Raw genomic sequence first — 17048 nt, forward strand, 5'->3', positions numbered from 1 at the left:
TTCATGATTGATTTCACATAGAATTAAATTTTTTTCCTTCATTGAAGTATTTTTTTTTATCACTGCTTTTAACCTTGTCAACCTTTATTAGTATTGTATTTTGTGTTATAGTCAGAGTGAAGGGAAGGTAGAACTAAGAAGCAGACTCATATATTCATGTCTTTGTGTGGAATACAGCTTGAAGAAGTAAGTGGTAACAAATGAGGGGTAGTGTTGGGCAGGGTGAGGAGGCATGATACTGAAGAATGGAAAGACCTTGAAAGTTGTGTTTGTCATAGACTATTACTTGGCGCAATCTCTATTTTAATTTAGAATCTGTATTAAAGTATTCTATGAGTAATCCCTGTTACGTAGGGCTAATGTGTTAAATAGTACCAAAATTTTAAAAAGCCTGAAATTAAAGGCCCAGGATTCTATACTTGTTGCTTCTATCCACTTAAACCTATTTGTATGATCTTACATCATATCAGCTGTGGATAATAATGCTATTCTTTGTGTTTCTCAGTTGATTTTGGGGAGCAATGAAAAGAGATCTAAGGTTAGCTCTCATAGCATTGCTCTGCGCTATATCAGGCAAAGTAATGTATGAATTGACCTCAGTTTTTTTGTTGATTTTTAAATTTTGTGTTTCTCTTTTATAGTTCAGTATGAGTTCCAAGCCTTTATAAAGTTTAAAGTTTTTAATTAGAGTCCCAAAACATCCCCTACCCCATACAGTATGCAAAAGTGTGTGTGGAAGTGTGCGCAGGTGCCTGCATTTTAGTTTTTCTAGGGAGAGGGTGCAGAACTTTATTAGGTCAGCAGAGGAGCACAGACCCAAAAAAAGATTAAGAACCATAGTTTTAAACCACAGAATTAACAAACATCCAATAAGTTATGGTGATGTTTAAAGTAGAGAAAATTCCAATTAAATTAAGGAAAAATTAAGCCTTTAACAGAAATAACAGAATTTGAATAGTACCTAGAAGATAAATAGTCTTATATTATGCCCATGTTTATACTGTGAGGTGTTCAAAGAGACTTGTTTAACTCTGGCTATTAAGTAATAGTTTTGCTCTGCATTAAATTAAGAGGGAAAATGTCTTAGAAATAGCCCCCTTGGTATTCTAGAATTCTGAAAGAGTTAATACATGGCTTACTGTACTGGAGATGTCTTAACTTTGTGAGTAAAGTGAGTTTAATTCTGGTATTGCCTTCATTTACAGTCATTGGCCATTAACTTCATCGAATTCGGAGCAATTTCAGAACATCTGGAGTGCCTTCTTCTCTACTTGTCCCTTTCTTTTTTCTATGTCTAATGATATCCTAATTATCTAAGGCTCAGCTCAGCTTTTACCTCCTCTATGAAGCCTGATACAGAATTAATTGTTTTTTCCATGATTCTTTGTTTTGCAATTGGTTATAGCACTTAAGAAAATTTATGGTAGTGATGCATCTGTCTCTCTATATTGTGATATTAGTTGTTTGGTAATTCTTGAATTAATGAAATAAGTGACCTAATAAAAATCAAATAAATACTCAGGTATGTCAAGTCAGAATTGCTGTTTGTTTTTTAAAAGACCCAGCAGAGTTGTCACCTCAGGAAAACTTTGCACATTTCTTCCTCCCTCTTCTTTTCAGCTTGGGTTATATTCCTCTGTTCTTAACCCACTTTTTGTATTCATATGGTTTATATCAAAGTTTTTGAATACCGTGATATTGAAGTTATCTGTTTGCCTCACCAAAGTTTAAGATATTCTTAGGCATTTTTTATTTCTAGAAACTAGCTCTTCAAGTGCAGAGAAACTCAGTATATATTAATTGAGTTGAATTCAGATACCATATCCTCTCAAGGGATGGCTACAGTATTTAAAAGCATAATAGAAGGTAGTATATGGTTAATGTAGTAAGACAGGTAATGTTCCTTATATTTAGCATATATTTACAATGCTTATTATTTGATAGTCAGTGTAGAGGGATTCAAGATGAAAATGGAAAGACAGGAGTTGATAAACTAAGTGTTGTGAAGGTCATTCCAGGCAACAAAGAAATAGCATAATCAAAAGTGCAAAGGCAAAAAAGTCACTGTACATAGCTAGGGAATGGTCAGTAGTTTAGTTTGGTGAGAGTGCTAGTTATATATAGAAAAGTAGTGACAGCTGTGACAGGAAGGGCCAGCTTATGGAGCCAGATCATAGAGGGTCTAATATGCTATGCTAATAAAGAGTATGATATTCCATATTAGTGAATTATTAAATTAAAACTTTTGAGCTAGAGAATTACAGGGGACACATAGATGAGATGAATTAGGAAACATGTCAATTTGGTCTTTCCCCACCCCTTAATTTTCACCTTCTCTTAATTTTAATTTTTTTTTAATTTATTAATTAGTTTATTTTATTTTTTGGCTGTGTTGGGTCTTCGTTGCTGCACATGGGCTTTCTCTAGTTGCTGCGAGTAGGGGCTACTCTTCATTGTGGTGCACAGGCTCCTCATTGTAGTAGCTTCTCTTGTGGAGCACGGGCCCTAGGCGCGTGGGCTTCAATAGTTGCGGCACATGGGCTCAGTAGTTGTGGCTCACGGGCTCTAGAGCACAGGCTCAATAGTTGTGGCGCATAGGCTTAGTTGCTCCGTGGCATGTGGAATCTTCCCAGGGCAGGGCTCAAACCCGTGTCCCCTGCATTGGCAGGCGGATTCTTTACCACTGCGCCACCTAGGAAGTCCTCTTAATTTTAATTTTTGATTTTGCTTCTCTTAGCAGATTATATAGAAATGTATCTGAAAAAAATGTTTTTTATTAAGCAAAAATATTGGAATAATGCTAGAAAGAAGAGAAAGACTATTTGCTTTTACCAAATAATTTAGATAATATACTAGATTTAAATATCTAAATAAATAATTTAAGTTGGACTTAGGTGTTTTGTTTCTTTAATTGGATAATTTCAGTCTTCTCCCAGTTCTCAGGGGAAAAAAATTATGTTAAATCAGAATTTTACCAGTTTAAGTTACTCTGTCTTCTAAGTTATTTTCTACGGCTTTGTTTACCAGTAACCAAAAAAATGAATAGGACAAATATAATTAATAAATTGCAAATACATATTGACAATGTCAGCTGGTTATGCTTAATTTGACAGCTTGGTTGTTTTGTTTTGTTTTAATTTATTTTTTGGGCTGTGTTGGGTCTTCATTGCTGCACGTGGGCTTTCTCTAGTTGTGGTGAACAGGAGCTACTCTTCGTTGCATTGTGTGGGCATCTCAGTGCAGTGGTTTCCCTTTGTTGTGGAGCATGGGCTCTAGGCTTCAGTAGTTGCAGCACACAGGCTCAGTAGTTGTGGCACACAGGCCCTAGAGCATGCAGGCTTCAGTAGTTGCAGTGCATGGGCTCAGTTGCTGTGGCACACGGGCTTAATTGCTCTGTGGCATGTGGGATCTTCCCGGAGCAGGGATCAAACCCGTGTCCCCTACATTGGCAGGCGGATTCTTAACCACAGTGCCACCAGGGAAGTCCTGACAGCTTGGTTTTTATAGACCCAAATCTGTGTTTGTAACAGATAGACACTTATAAGAACATCATCTTAAAATAAATATAACATGCTAAATAAAAGGTTGTTAGAAACAAATATGTTAAGTAGGACATTATTTCATGGTGATCCACAGAACCATTTATATCCTCCAGTTTATCTGAATACTTGATTATGATATAATTGCCAGTACATTAGTAAGTTCCTCTACTTACTAATTCCGTGGTAGGGAATTTGGTTGGTAGTGAAATTGAAGTCAAGTCTTATTTTTAAAGTTTTATGGCAAGTGTATAAATGATAAGATAACTGAGATCTATGTTAATTTTTTATTAGCTGTTTAAATCCTTTTTTACTAAGAGTTAACATTTTTTCATTTCTGTCTGTGTGCGGAATACTCTGCTAAGCATTCCACATGCTGTTGAAAGATTTGGAAAACAGAAATTTGTCAAAAAATAAAAATAAAAATTACCTATCCCATCAGATATCACTTGTTAGCCTTTTTTATCTCATCTATATACATATGTATCATTTACTCACACACAAATTCAATACAAAATTTGGATTTTCCGTATATAGGTTATATATTTTGCCATATATTCTGCTTATCACTTACTAGATTTGATTTTACTTCTTATTTGATTGTTGTATGTGAATATTGTTACATGTGAGACTATACACTAATGGGATAATAACAGTAGGACCCTGTAGTGAGGGTTTTGTTTTGTTTTTTTGGACCTGTAGTTTTTTTCTTCTAAGAAATTAATTTTTTGCCATGTGGATTAGCTGTCTAGTGCTTTGGCTACCAACAACAACAAAAAATGATGGAAGACTTCACTAAAAATTAGCCTAGCTCATTAAGAAATGGGTTGAAGCCATCAGTCATGGCATGATGAGTTTGTGAGATTTATAATAAGAATATACCTTAAAATTATTTTAAAATGTTTTCAACCACACTAGTTCCTAATGTTTTCATTACTTTATAACTATCTTTTTTCACAGTGCTTATGATAAATTTGCCAATTTAGAGCAAGGAGTAGAGAGACAAACCTGTCTTGGCTGCCTTATTAAGTGCCATTCTATGTCACTCTATTTAAAAGGCTTTATCTATATTAAATTATTTAATCCCCACAACTCTTGAAGTAATTAATGATTTATATAACCTGTTTTACAAATGAAGAAATGAGACACAGAAAAATTAATTTGCCCAAATTAATTAGTGGCAGAACCTGGATTTAAATCCAGACTGCTTGGCTCCAGAGCCCAGGTGCTTAATCATGGTGCTTGCTGCTTATGAGCAAGAGCCGTAGGGACTGAGAGAAAGGAGCCTTTCTACGTGAAAGAGAGGCTGGGGAGAATAGGATCATGAAAGATTTCAAGGTGGAGGGAGCATTTAGTTACTTGTGGTGGGATTGACAGTATGTATTTGCAGTATAAATTAATAAAAATAATTATGCATATAAAGTATAACTACTGTGAAGATCTAAAGGAAATAGTGTAACTAATGTACATGGACTTTGCTTAGCAATCCAGTGACTAGTGTTTGTCTTACTAACAGTTTTTTAATTAAAAAAATAATGTGTACATCTTGGTTGCAGAAAATTAAACAGTACAAGAAGTATTACAGTAAAAATGTTTCCTCTCTGCCTGGTCCCCTACTAAAATAGACGACTACTGTCACTAGTTTCTTGTATTCAACTGGGTGTCTCAGTTTTGTTTTTGTTTTTGTTTTTTTCTGTTTGTGTGAAGCTTTATCTTTTTTTTTTTATTGAGGTGTAAGTTGGTTTACAATATTAGTTTCAGGTGCACAACATACTGATTCAAGATTTTTATAGATTTTACTCCATTTAAAGCTATTGTAAAATATTGGCTATATTTCTGGTGTTGTACGATATATCCTTGTAGCTTATTTATTTTATACATAGTAGTTTGTACCTCTTAATCCCTTACTCCTATGTGTGCCTATCCCCACTGGTAAGCATTAGTTTGTTTTCTCTATCTGTGAGTCTGTTTTTGTTTTGCTATATTCAGTCAGTTGTTTTATTTTTTAGATTCTACATATAAGTGATATCATACAGTATTTATCTTTCTCTGTGTGATTTATTTCACTAAGCATAATACTCTCCAGGTCCATCCATGTTGTTGCAAATGGTGAAATTTCATTCTTTTTTGTGGCTGAGCAGTATTTTGTGTGTGTGGGGGGGGTGTATACACACGTATACCATATCTTTTTTATCCACTCATCTGTTGAAGGACACTTACTTAGGTTGCTTCCCTATCTTTGCAATTGTAAATAATGCTGCTGTGAACATTGGGATGCATGTATCTTTCCAAATTGTTTTCATTTTCTTTCGCTATATACCCAGCAGTGGAATTGCTGGATCATGTGGTGGTTCTGTCTTTAGTTTTCTGAGGAATGTCCATACTGTATTCTGTACTTGCACCAATTTACATTCCCACCAACAATGTACAAGAGTTCCCTTTGCTTCACATCCTCGCCAGCATTTGTTATTTATGGTCTTTTTGGTAATAGCCGTCTGACAGTTGTAAGATGAGATCTCATTGTGATTTTGATTTCCATGTCTCTGATGATTAGCAATGTTGAGCATCTTTTCATGTGCCTGTTGGCCATCTGTATATGTTATTTGGAAAAATGTCTATTCAGGTCTTCTGTCCATTTTTTAATTGGTTTTTTTTTATATTGAGTTGTATGAACTGTTTACATATTTTGGATATTAACCCCTTATCAGTCATAATATTTATAAATATTTTCTCCAAATTCAGTAGGTTGTCTTTTCACTTTACTAGTGGTTTCCTTTGCTGTGCAAAAGCTTTTAAGTTTAGTTAGGTCCCATTTTTTATTTTTTGATTTTGTTTCCTTTGCTTTAGGAAAGGAAATATTGGAAAGGCAATACTGCTATAGGAAAGGAAATATTAAAAAAATATTGCTATGAATTATGTCAGAGTGCTCTGCCTCTATTTTCTTCTGGTATTTTTATGGTTTTCCATCTTACATTTAGTTCTATTGATTGATTGATTGATTGATTGATTGATTGATAGATCTGCGTAGGGTCTTATTTGCAGCCTGTGGGATGTTTGTTGCTGTCTGTGGGATCTTCATTGTAGTATGTGGGATCTTTTAGTTGAGGCATGTGGGATCTTTAGTTTGTGGCATGCAAACTCTTAGTTGCACCATGTGGGATCTAGTTTCCTGACCAGGGATGAAACCCAGGTCCCCTGCATTGCAAGCATGGAGTCCTAGCCACTGGACCACCAGGGAAGTCCTACATTTAATTCTTTAATCCATATGGAGTTTATTTTTGTGTATGGTAGAAGAAAATGTTCTAATTTCATTATTTTACATGTAAGCTGTCCGTTTTCTTCCAGCACCACTTATTGAAGAGTCTGTCTTTTCCCCATTGCCTATTCTTGCCTCCTTTGTTGTAGATTAATTAACCCTAAGTGTGTGGGTTTATTTCTGGGCTCTCTATTCTGTTCCATTGATCTATGTGTCTGTATTTGTGCTAGTACCATACTGTTTTGATTACTGTAGTTTTGTAATATAGTCTGAAGTCACAGAACCTGATGCCTCTAGCTCTATTCTTCTCTTTCAAGATTGCTTTGGTTCGTCAGTGTCTTTTGTGTTTCTGTACACATTTTCAAATTATTTGTTCTAGTTTTGTGAAAAATGCCATTAATATTTTGATAGGGATTGCATTGAATCTAATCTGTAGATTGCCTTGGGTAGTATGGTTATTTTAGCAATGTTAATTCTTCCAATCCCTGAACATGGAATATCTTTCCATCTGTTTGTATCATTTTCAATTTCTTTCATTACTGTCTTATAGTTTTCCAAGTACCAGTCTTTTACCTCCTTAGATTTATTCCTAGGTATTTTATTCTTTTTGATGTGATGGTAAATGGGATTATTTTTTTAAACTTCTCTTTCTGGTAGTTCATTGTTAATGTATAGAAACTCAACAGGTTTCTCTATATATTAATTTTTTATTCTGCAACTTTACTGAATTCATTGATGGGCTTTAGTAGTTTTTTGGTCATGTCTTTGGGATTTTATATGTATAGTATCATGTCATCTGCCAACAGTGACAGTTATACTTCTTCCTTTCCAATTTGGATTCCTTTTATTTCTTTTTATTTTCTGGTTACTGTGACAAGGACTTCCAATACTATATTGAATAAAAGTTAGCCAACTCAAATTTTAACATGTTCAAAACTGAACTTTAGGTTTGTTGTTTTGTTTTGCTTTTCTAAGCCTGTTCTTACCTTTTGAGCAAATGACTCCACTGTCTGTGAAGTTGCTCTGGCCAAAAAACCTGATTTTTTCATTGGTTCTTCCTTTTCACTCGTTTCTTATGTTAAATACATCAACCATATCTGAGCTTTCTTCCTCTAAAGTGTAGTTTAAATCTTGCCCATTTCTCTTCACTGTTACCACTTAAGTACAAACTGTTATCATTTCTTGCCTGGAATACTGCTATAGTTTCCTGACTTGTTTTTCCTGCTTCTGCTTTTTTCCTTCTAGAGTACATTTTCTACCCAGCAGCCATAGTGAACTTAAAAAAAAAATGTACATTGAGAAGTCAGTACCCTGCCTCAAGGACTTCATTGGCACTTAGGCCATAGTAAGGAGTTTGGCTTACTATTCTTTATGTAGCTACCAAGCCATTTCTCACCTCAGAGCCTTTATATTTCCTCTTTCTTTTACCTAGAACACTTATCCTCAGGGTTTTCTTTGGGTTTCTGTTTGCTTATTTTTTTGTTTGTTTGTTTTGGTCACAGTTGGCTTTTCCTCCTGTCATTTCCTCAGATAAATTATTCTTGACTGTCCTTCACAGAAGTTATAGTTAGGACTTATGTGTATGTGTATGTATTTGTTTACTCACTTTCTTGTGTCTTCTTACTAGCGTGTATGCTCAGCAAGGAGGAATCTTGCCTGTAAGTGCTGATGCCAACACCTAGCTCAGTATCTATGAGTACTTAATATTGAATAAAGGAATAAATGAATGAATGAACAAGTAAGTGGATCTGTCTGGAATTTGTTTTGGTCAAGGAGTGAGGTTGAAATCCAGCTTTATTTTTTTCTCACATCCAGCTAGTCGTCACAGTATCACTTTTTTCCATTGCTCTGATATACTACTTTTGTAATATATTAAAGTCCTGGTGTATTTGGATTTACTTTTCAACTGCCTCCCCTGTACTGTTGGTATGTCTGTTTGCCTTCTTGTGTTAAATTTATTACTGTGACTTTAAAATCCATTTTAATATCTGGTAGGATAAGTCCTCTGTCAAATGATTTTTTCTGAATTTTCCAGAAGTGAAATATTTGTTTTTGTTTTTACATAAGGTACTTTTTATACTTTTTAATAGTATAAAATAGTATTGTAGAATCAACATTTGCACCACCCGTGTTTTGGTCACTTGGCATAAGAAGAGATGGAGAGATCAGCCAAGATGGCAGTGTAGAAAGACCCTAAGCTCACCTCCTCTCATGAGCACACCAAAATCGTAACTATTCGCGTAACAGCCATCAGTGAAAAAGACTGGAACCTACCAGAAAAGATCTTCTGCAGCTAAGGATATAAAGAAGGAACCACAGTGAGATGGAGTTGAAGGATTATTGTCAAAGAGAAGTCTCCACGGAGGGAGAGATCTGACTTGGATTTTGAAGAAAGGAAGGAAGCTCACCCAGATGATAAGGAGAAGAAAGAACAGAGAGACTGATGCAAAGGTGCGATACCAAGCAGCACATCTGGATAAGGAAATTGTCTCCATCATTCCAGCATGGCTGGAAAATGCAAGAGAGCAGTAAGTACCTGGAAGACAAAGACCACTGTCTTCTGAATCCCCAGCACCCAAAGCAGAGCCTGGCACCCAGAGGTGCTCAGTAAATGTTTGTGGAGTGAGTGAGTGATGGAATGATGGCAACAGGGCCAGATACAGAGCCCTGTAACCCCACTGGACCTTGCAAAACCCAGAGGGCAAGGTGAAACAACTCAAGATTTTTTTAATCAGAAGAAAGATATAATTCAGAAATGAATTTTTTAAATATTTGTTTTTAGTTATGTGACCCGGTGGAGGTGTTAGCTAATCCTGTGGTAGTAATCATTTTGCAAAGTATATGTGTATCAAATCTACATGTTGTACATCTTAAACTTACACAATGGTTTATGTCGATTATATCTCAGTAAAGGAGGGGAAAATAAAATATTCATTTTTAAATTAAGAATATGTGAGAGAACAATAGGAATTACTAGTTTGTGGGGAATAAGAATGACATTCTTCCCATTCTTGAAATGAACAACAGAGAAAGAGGTTGGTAGCATTACTTAGTTTCTGTGAACTTGCCACATCCTCCTAATTTAAGTCTTCAGCTTTTGTCAGGTTCTTACATCTCTTTTTTTATGACCTGTTATTTCCAGTGGTAGAGACAAAACTCACCCCAGCTTTCCCATCTTTCCTCTTTGTCTCTATGTCACATCTGAAAGTATCTTGAATTTACAATGTCCTACTTTAAATGCTCATCAATACTTGGCAGATATTTAGAGGAGTTAGCCAAGAAAAGGAAGCCAGGGTATCTACCTGCCCACTTTGCAGACTTGTCACAGCTTTAGTTTCTTCTAGGGAACATAAACATAACCAGACTGTATGAAAGATAGTGACCTAGGGAGCCCTCTGTTCTGCTGGTACTGAGAACTCCTGACTGCTTCTATACGGTAAGGAAAAGCTGTAGTGGTAGTAGAATGTTCAACAGAGCAGCCCTAGCATACTAAACATGCTTATCAGAGTTGTTGAGGTTGGTAAGGCACTTCTCAAGTATCCTTCCTATGTAAATAAAAACTTTACATTTACTTTTGTGCCTTCCTTAAATGACAAAGGGAAAATCAAAAAATGGAAATTTATTCTAAGCAGAATGTTTGGTTTTTTCAGAAAATTAGTTATGGTGGTCTTTAGTTGTTCTTTAGGGGGTTCATGTCATTTATTTAGTGCCACTTCAGGTATGAACAAAGACTATGGAAGATTAACTTATAAGGTTCTTTGTAATTATTCCCTTATTGAAGTTGCCCTCTTGAATTTTGCTAGTGGATGCCTTCTTGCTTAATCCTTGGCTTTTACTTAGTACTTTTTCCATCTATCTGGAGAATTAAATAGTTTAAATCACTTGATGCTTAAAACTTTTCTCCTTTGGTTGTTATTGTGATATTTCTTCTCTCTCTCTTTTTTTTGGCCACACCACACATCTTGTGGGATCTTAGTTCCACTAGTGGGGATGGAACCCACGCCCTGGCAGTGAAAGTGCCAAGTCCTAACCACTGGGCCACCAGGGAATTCCCTTTTTGTGCTGTTTCTAAACTTAGCAGTCTAACTTATCATTTGAGTCTTCCTCTTCTTCTGCTTTGTTTTTATAATTATGGAAATCCCTAAACTTATGCCTTTAGATCATATCTCCCTATATTTATTCCTCTATGGAGAGATTGTTTTTTTATGACTTTCTCACTAAGACTCTCAAATCAATATCTTGAGCCTCCCCATTTGTTTTAGTTTTATATTTCTGTCCATAGAACTTTCCCAGCTGGTTGTGCAACTGTTATATCAAAATGTTAAAAACTAAGTGTATTTCTAACCCAGGTCTCCTTCACAATTTTCCTGTTTTTGTTTTCAACTCTCACATTTTTTTCAGTGGTGTCCCCATTGTTTCAACCCAAATATGTGCAGACTGTCAGCATGTTCATTGCTGAATCCCTGTTGCTCAGTAAATATTTTGAATGAATGAATTTGAATAATATAAATGAATATTTTTCTTCTTAATTAGTATTTCTTCTCCACTCTTTTTATATCTATCTAAAACTGTTCTTTCTGCAAAGTCCAGTTTAAGGTCTTGACAAAAGACTAATCAGATGGTATAGAGAGGTTGAGTGAACAAGAAATGAAAAATATCATTTGAATTTCATAACTAGGAGGTCATTTGGGAAGAGGGATTTCAGTAGAATAGGTACAGGCAAATGACAATTTGAGGTGTGAATGAAAGGTGAAATGGACCAAGATTTAGATGTGGCTCTTCTCAAGGGGAATGGTTTGTTTTTAATAAAAACTTGGGTGTGTTTATATGCTAAAGGTAACTAGCAGGTAGAGGCTGAAGATGCAGGAGATAGTTAATGAAATACAAATTCTGAAAACGTACTGCGAGATTAGTTTTTGATAAGTGGCACTTTTTTCACTGCAACTTAAAGTTCATAAAAATTTTTTTGGATTCAGATAACTTTGTTTTTTGAGAATCAGGGAGTTAATCGAGCTCTTTCTTTAACACTACCATTTTCTCTGTGAAATAAGTGGTAAGCAAAATCAGCTGCTGTGTGATGATGGCTAGTGACGTGAAGCTTTTGAATAATGATACCGTTTGAAATTGCTGTTATGGAGAACCAAAGAAGGAGTTGACGTCCTTCAAAGAAGTCAGGTGAGCCCAGTTAAGGTTACAGTTAGACAATAAACTACAAGGTGGTGATTTTTTTTTCCTACAGTGCTTAGTAGTGGAGGTATAGGAGTGAAGGACCTTTTAGCTGAGATGCAAGAGAGAGAGAGAGGGTGCCTGAGACAGAAAGATAAATTGGTCAAGGGAGATGAGATAAAAGGTTAATCATAATATGATGGGTCCCAACTAGTTATCTATATGAATAGCTGAAAGAGGCTGAATTATGTTAGAGCAGATAAAGCAAATAAAGAAATCAAACAAGGGACTGGAGTGTGGATGAAGATGAGCTTAAATGCAAGGGGAATAAAGAGTAGCAATTGGGAGAATAGAAAGTAAAGAAGATAAGTAGGAAGTTTAACAATCTGTGATAAATGCTTTTTTTTTGGTGTGGATGAAGATTTTTTTGTTCTGAAAACCGAGGTATCATATATAGCTGGAGATGAGAGAAGTCATCTTCACACTTTTATGATGTGGCTCCTCAAGCAGAAGAGGTTTTGAATATGTACCCCTATTGTATGCATATTTATTTATAAATCACATATAGGTTCTTCTGTACTATTATTCTTTATTATAAAACATTATATTACAAAACTTTAGACTAGATACTAGAAATGAGAGATTAAGCATATTTTTAAAATTCTTTAAATAATGTTATGAAAAGTTATTTTTGGTGAGGGTGTTTTGATACTTCATGAGTTTTGAAAATCTTGGTTTAATCCTTGGCTGTAGAGCTATTTGAAAGGCTTGTTTTGTGTTTCATTTGGTACTTGGTTTTAAAGACTGTTTTAGTTCAGAGCTCATAAAGATACACAAATCCAGATGGTAAGAGTGCTGGACTGACTACATAATGATGCTTATCTATCAAACATGCAAAAGTTTTTGTTGAAATCTACCCAAAAAAAGTTCTGCCTTTCCTAATTTCAGTTTAGAAGTTGTTTGCTCTTGAAAATGAATACTAAGGTATTGTGCTAGATAATCTTCATTTGCACATTCAAATCTATTATCCATCTTTGGGCGCCACACACTGTACCCCAGGAGGCCGATCTCTAAGGACTGCATCAACTGATCTGCCTTGTTTTCTGGCTTCTGATTGGGTTCAGTCAGTTGGAGGCACTGACAGAGAGGTAGGGGTATTTATTCTAACAGCTTATTCTTTGCTAGGCTTTAGGTTGTCAGCATTGTTTAGCCCTTTTCTACGACAGCTTCTTTGTTCCAGTAACTATTCCCTCCCCTTCCCCTGGATTGATGATAATGCTCTCTGGCTAGTCCACAAGTGCTTCACCATCCCTTCCTAGTTTCCCTTAACCTTACCTGCACATTGGTAAATAGTTTCTTCATTAAACATCACCTCCTTTGAGTATTATCTCTTCCTTGTCAGGACCCTGAGGGCTGTATTGCATTTTAATATTTTTTAAGTAAATGAGTTTTAAAAGTGACTGAAACTCTTCATTTAAGATGTTTTTAAGCAGATTAGATGATTCTGCTTCCAACTTTTAAGTGTGCAGATACAAATTTTTATAGGTTACACTTTTACATTATTTTGGTAACATAAAATTATGTAATAGTGGAAACCTTCCCAAACATCTCTTTTTAGTAGAGGGTCAGTGTTAGTCCATATATTAACCTTAAGTAAAACTTAATTATCAGTTAACTTCCATCTTAATACTTATTTTAATAATTTTAAAGAAAATTGCACCTCTGAATTCTGAAATTGAGATTGCATCAACACCACAGAAAAGACCTTTCATGCTTTCTTTGTGAGGGAAAAAAAAGAAAAGAAAGGATAACTATAAAACTCAACGAATCAACCATAGTTATTGCTTAGCTTTTGCTTACAGTTAGCAATCTGTTATTTTCAAACTACTGTCAGACTGATTTCATAGAATAATTTTCCTAATAGGAAGGAAACCTGAGTTTTAGGAATGGGGAGCTATTTTAGTGTATTATTTGATCGTTGATTATCTGACAATTTTTATTTGGAGGTGAGACTTATTTTCATCTTATTTTATTGTCTTTTATCTCTGATGAATGAAAATTCAAGTACTAGTTAGTTACAAATGTTTAATCAGAGTTCTTTTACTGTGGACAAAATAGATAACTAGAGTTTTTCAACTTTATGTGTGTAAATTTAAAATGAAAAATAAAGTTTAGCTTGTATTCTTCCAAATACTCGATCTACATCTATACCACAGTTTGAGGCTCTGAAGGTAACAGCCATTAACAAAACAAAGTCCTTATCCTCCTGGAGCTTTCATTCTGGTGAGGAGATGAATAATTACTGAATAAATAGATAATTATGTAATGTATGGTAAATAACATGAGGAAAAAGAAACCAGAGTAAGGCAACAGAGAATGAAAGGGAATCCTTTACTGGTTATGGTGCTCAGGGAAGTCCTCTCAAATATGGTGATGTTTGAATAGAAATTTGAATGAAGGGATAGTGCCTAGCTGTACAAATATCTGGGGGGAAAATGCCTTACAGGAGAGAGATCGAGTGCAAAGCAGATGTTTGTGTGACTGAGAATAACAAGGAGACTTTTGTGACCAGAACACAAAAAGCTAAGGGCAGAGTAGTAGAAAATAGGGTCTGCAGAGGTAGAGGAGGGCCATAACATACTAACTCTTGTAAGCTGTCAGAACTTTGCATTGTATTTTAAGTGTAACTGGAAGGCTTTGGAGGAGACAGAGCAGGGCAATGACATAATCTGATTGGCTTTTTAAAGGATTACCTGGGTTGCTGCTTGAAGGATAAACTGTAGGGGGATCACAGTAGAAGCCAGGAGACCTGTCGCAAAGAGATTGCAGTAATCTGGGTGAGGGTTTAAACATGTACACAAACACACACTACTGGATGCCATATGTATGTTTACATATACATATACTTATATGTAATTCCTTTTGGGGTAAAAAATATATTTTACCCCAAAACTTCTTCCTTACATTCAACAGTGTAATATGGACATCTTTTATAGTGAATTCATACAGATTACCTACTGCTTTTAATGGATGATGGTATTGCATATTGTGATGTACATGACTTTATTTAATCTGTCTCCTATCTAAGGACATTTGTTTCCAGGTTGTTCTTTTTGAATGACAGACAATACTTTGTGTGTGAGTGTGTATGTATGTGTGCTATTGCTCACAGTTGTGGATATATGTCTATGGGGTAAATTCCTAGAAGCATGATGGGTCAAAGGATATGTGCACATTAAATCTTAATGATTATTACCAAATTGACTTCCAGAAGGCCGTGCCAATTTTACATGCCCACTAATGTTATAAGAGAATTTTCTTCCTTAGACCTTTTCATCTTTACATATTGATACAAGAGAAACATCATAGTTCTCTTTGTATTTGAATTATGAATGATAAATATCAAAGCTTATAAATTCTTATTTCTGATGTGTAATAAAGGATATTAATTTCTCTTTGTTCTTTTTAAAAAAGTAGTTTATAACTTCATCTTCTCTACTTACAAGGCTGAAGTTAAAGGGTAAAATTTAGTTTGACTTGTTTAATGACAATTAAGTCATTAAGACATATGACTTAATGTTTCCCTCAACTCTCCTTATCCCTAGTGCTTTATATACACTGTGACCTCTGACATGTCATTATGTGTCAGTGTAATATTGTCCATTAATGTTCTCTTCCATTTGTATTGATGAGGAAATAATTAAAATTATAGAACTAGTTAGTTTGCCAGTGTGAACACTATGCTAAAATGAACCCAGGTATACCCATTCAGTATCTGTTATTGCCAGTTCATTTTCCTTGGGCCCGCATTCCTTACTCCCAGCCCAGTTAACCATCATACAGATGTATGCTGTTGTGCTTAAAAGATCACAGCCTGAAACAGTATGGATAGATTAGCTCAAGTTCTTTAGCATTAATAGAAAACCAGTTTAAAAGTTTTTGCCCTGCCTAAAGCTGACTTAGTTAAAATGTTATCTCCTCATAATAAAGAAAACACACAGTAGCACCACAGTTCAGTAGAACTTTGCAGTCACACTATTCATGGGACCTAGATGGCCTGAGAGTAAGATTGTTATAAAGTTACTCTAACCTAGAGTAATAAATCACTGTGAATATAGTCCAGGATGGACAGGAGTTTAATTATATTTCATGCTCTCAAGGTTTATGTTTTCAGCTTATTTTATATTAAACAAAGCCTATGCCTATAGGAAAGCAAGAAAATATGACTACAAGAGTCAACTTTTAATTTACATAGATTCTTATCTAGCATATTGAATGCTTATTTTAAGATTGACTTGATTTTACCATTGTAGAAACAACAGGTACAAAGCCTTCAGAGGCTCTAGGATGTTTTGCAAAGCTAGAACAGAAGATATTTTCCCTGATGCTGTTTACGATTAACTCATATAGATTTATAATTAACTCATAAATTCAGAAGTCAGTTTTTAGTCTAGACTTAAAATTTTATAAGATTAATTTAATGTTTCTTCAATGTAAATAGTTTTAATTCAGATTCATTAAGATTTATGGATAATTAAGCAAACTGCTGAGAAAATTTTTCATCATCTTCAAGCATTAAATGTCTTAGTGTATTAATAAATATAGGGTAGGAAGACGTTATATACTGTAATGCTTACAATTTAAAATTATGTATTGTAATGCTTAGTTTGTTTATAATTACTTAAAAGTGTTTATCATAGAATTTTCTCTCCCAGAATATTTTTGTATTATTGTATATTTTCCCATAAGTAGTATGAAATATATGAAGAGATGTAAGGATAAGCTACATTTAATTTTGCAAACAATAAATTTTTTTTCATTAAAGAATCTTTAATTCTTAACTTTATTGCTTCAGTTTTATATTTTTTTAATGTAGGGAAGAGACTATCACTCATACTGACTTTATGACATGAGTAAGGAAAATTAGAAATTATGTAGGGAGGATAAAAATCTGAAACATAGCTAAGCAAGGTTTAAATAAATAATTTTAGTATAGTTAGTGAAAAGGATTCTTCTTAAAATGCTGGTTAAGGGGGTTTATTGCTTACCCAGAAGATTTGACCTATGAATTGACTTATTCTTCTCCA

General features: G+C 34.7%; 1 protein-coding gene across 5 annotated transcripts in view; it reads left to right on the plus strand.

Moving 5' to 3' along the window:
- The window catches only part of KIAA2026 (KIAA2026 ortholog), a 97638-nt gene that overhangs the window by 9956 nt on the left and 70634 nt on the right, over nucleotides 1-17048 (plus strand). The gene's annotated exons all lie outside the window — the stretch shown is intronic.

The sequence above is a fragment of the Hippopotamus amphibius genome, chromosome 2 (assembly GCF_030028045.1).
Source record: "Hippopotamus amphibius kiboko isolate mHipAmp2 chromosome 2, mHipAmp2.hap2, whole genome shotgun sequence".
Taxonomy (NCBI): domain Eukaryota; kingdom Metazoa; phylum Chordata; class Mammalia; order Artiodactyla; family Hippopotamidae; genus Hippopotamus; species Hippopotamus amphibius.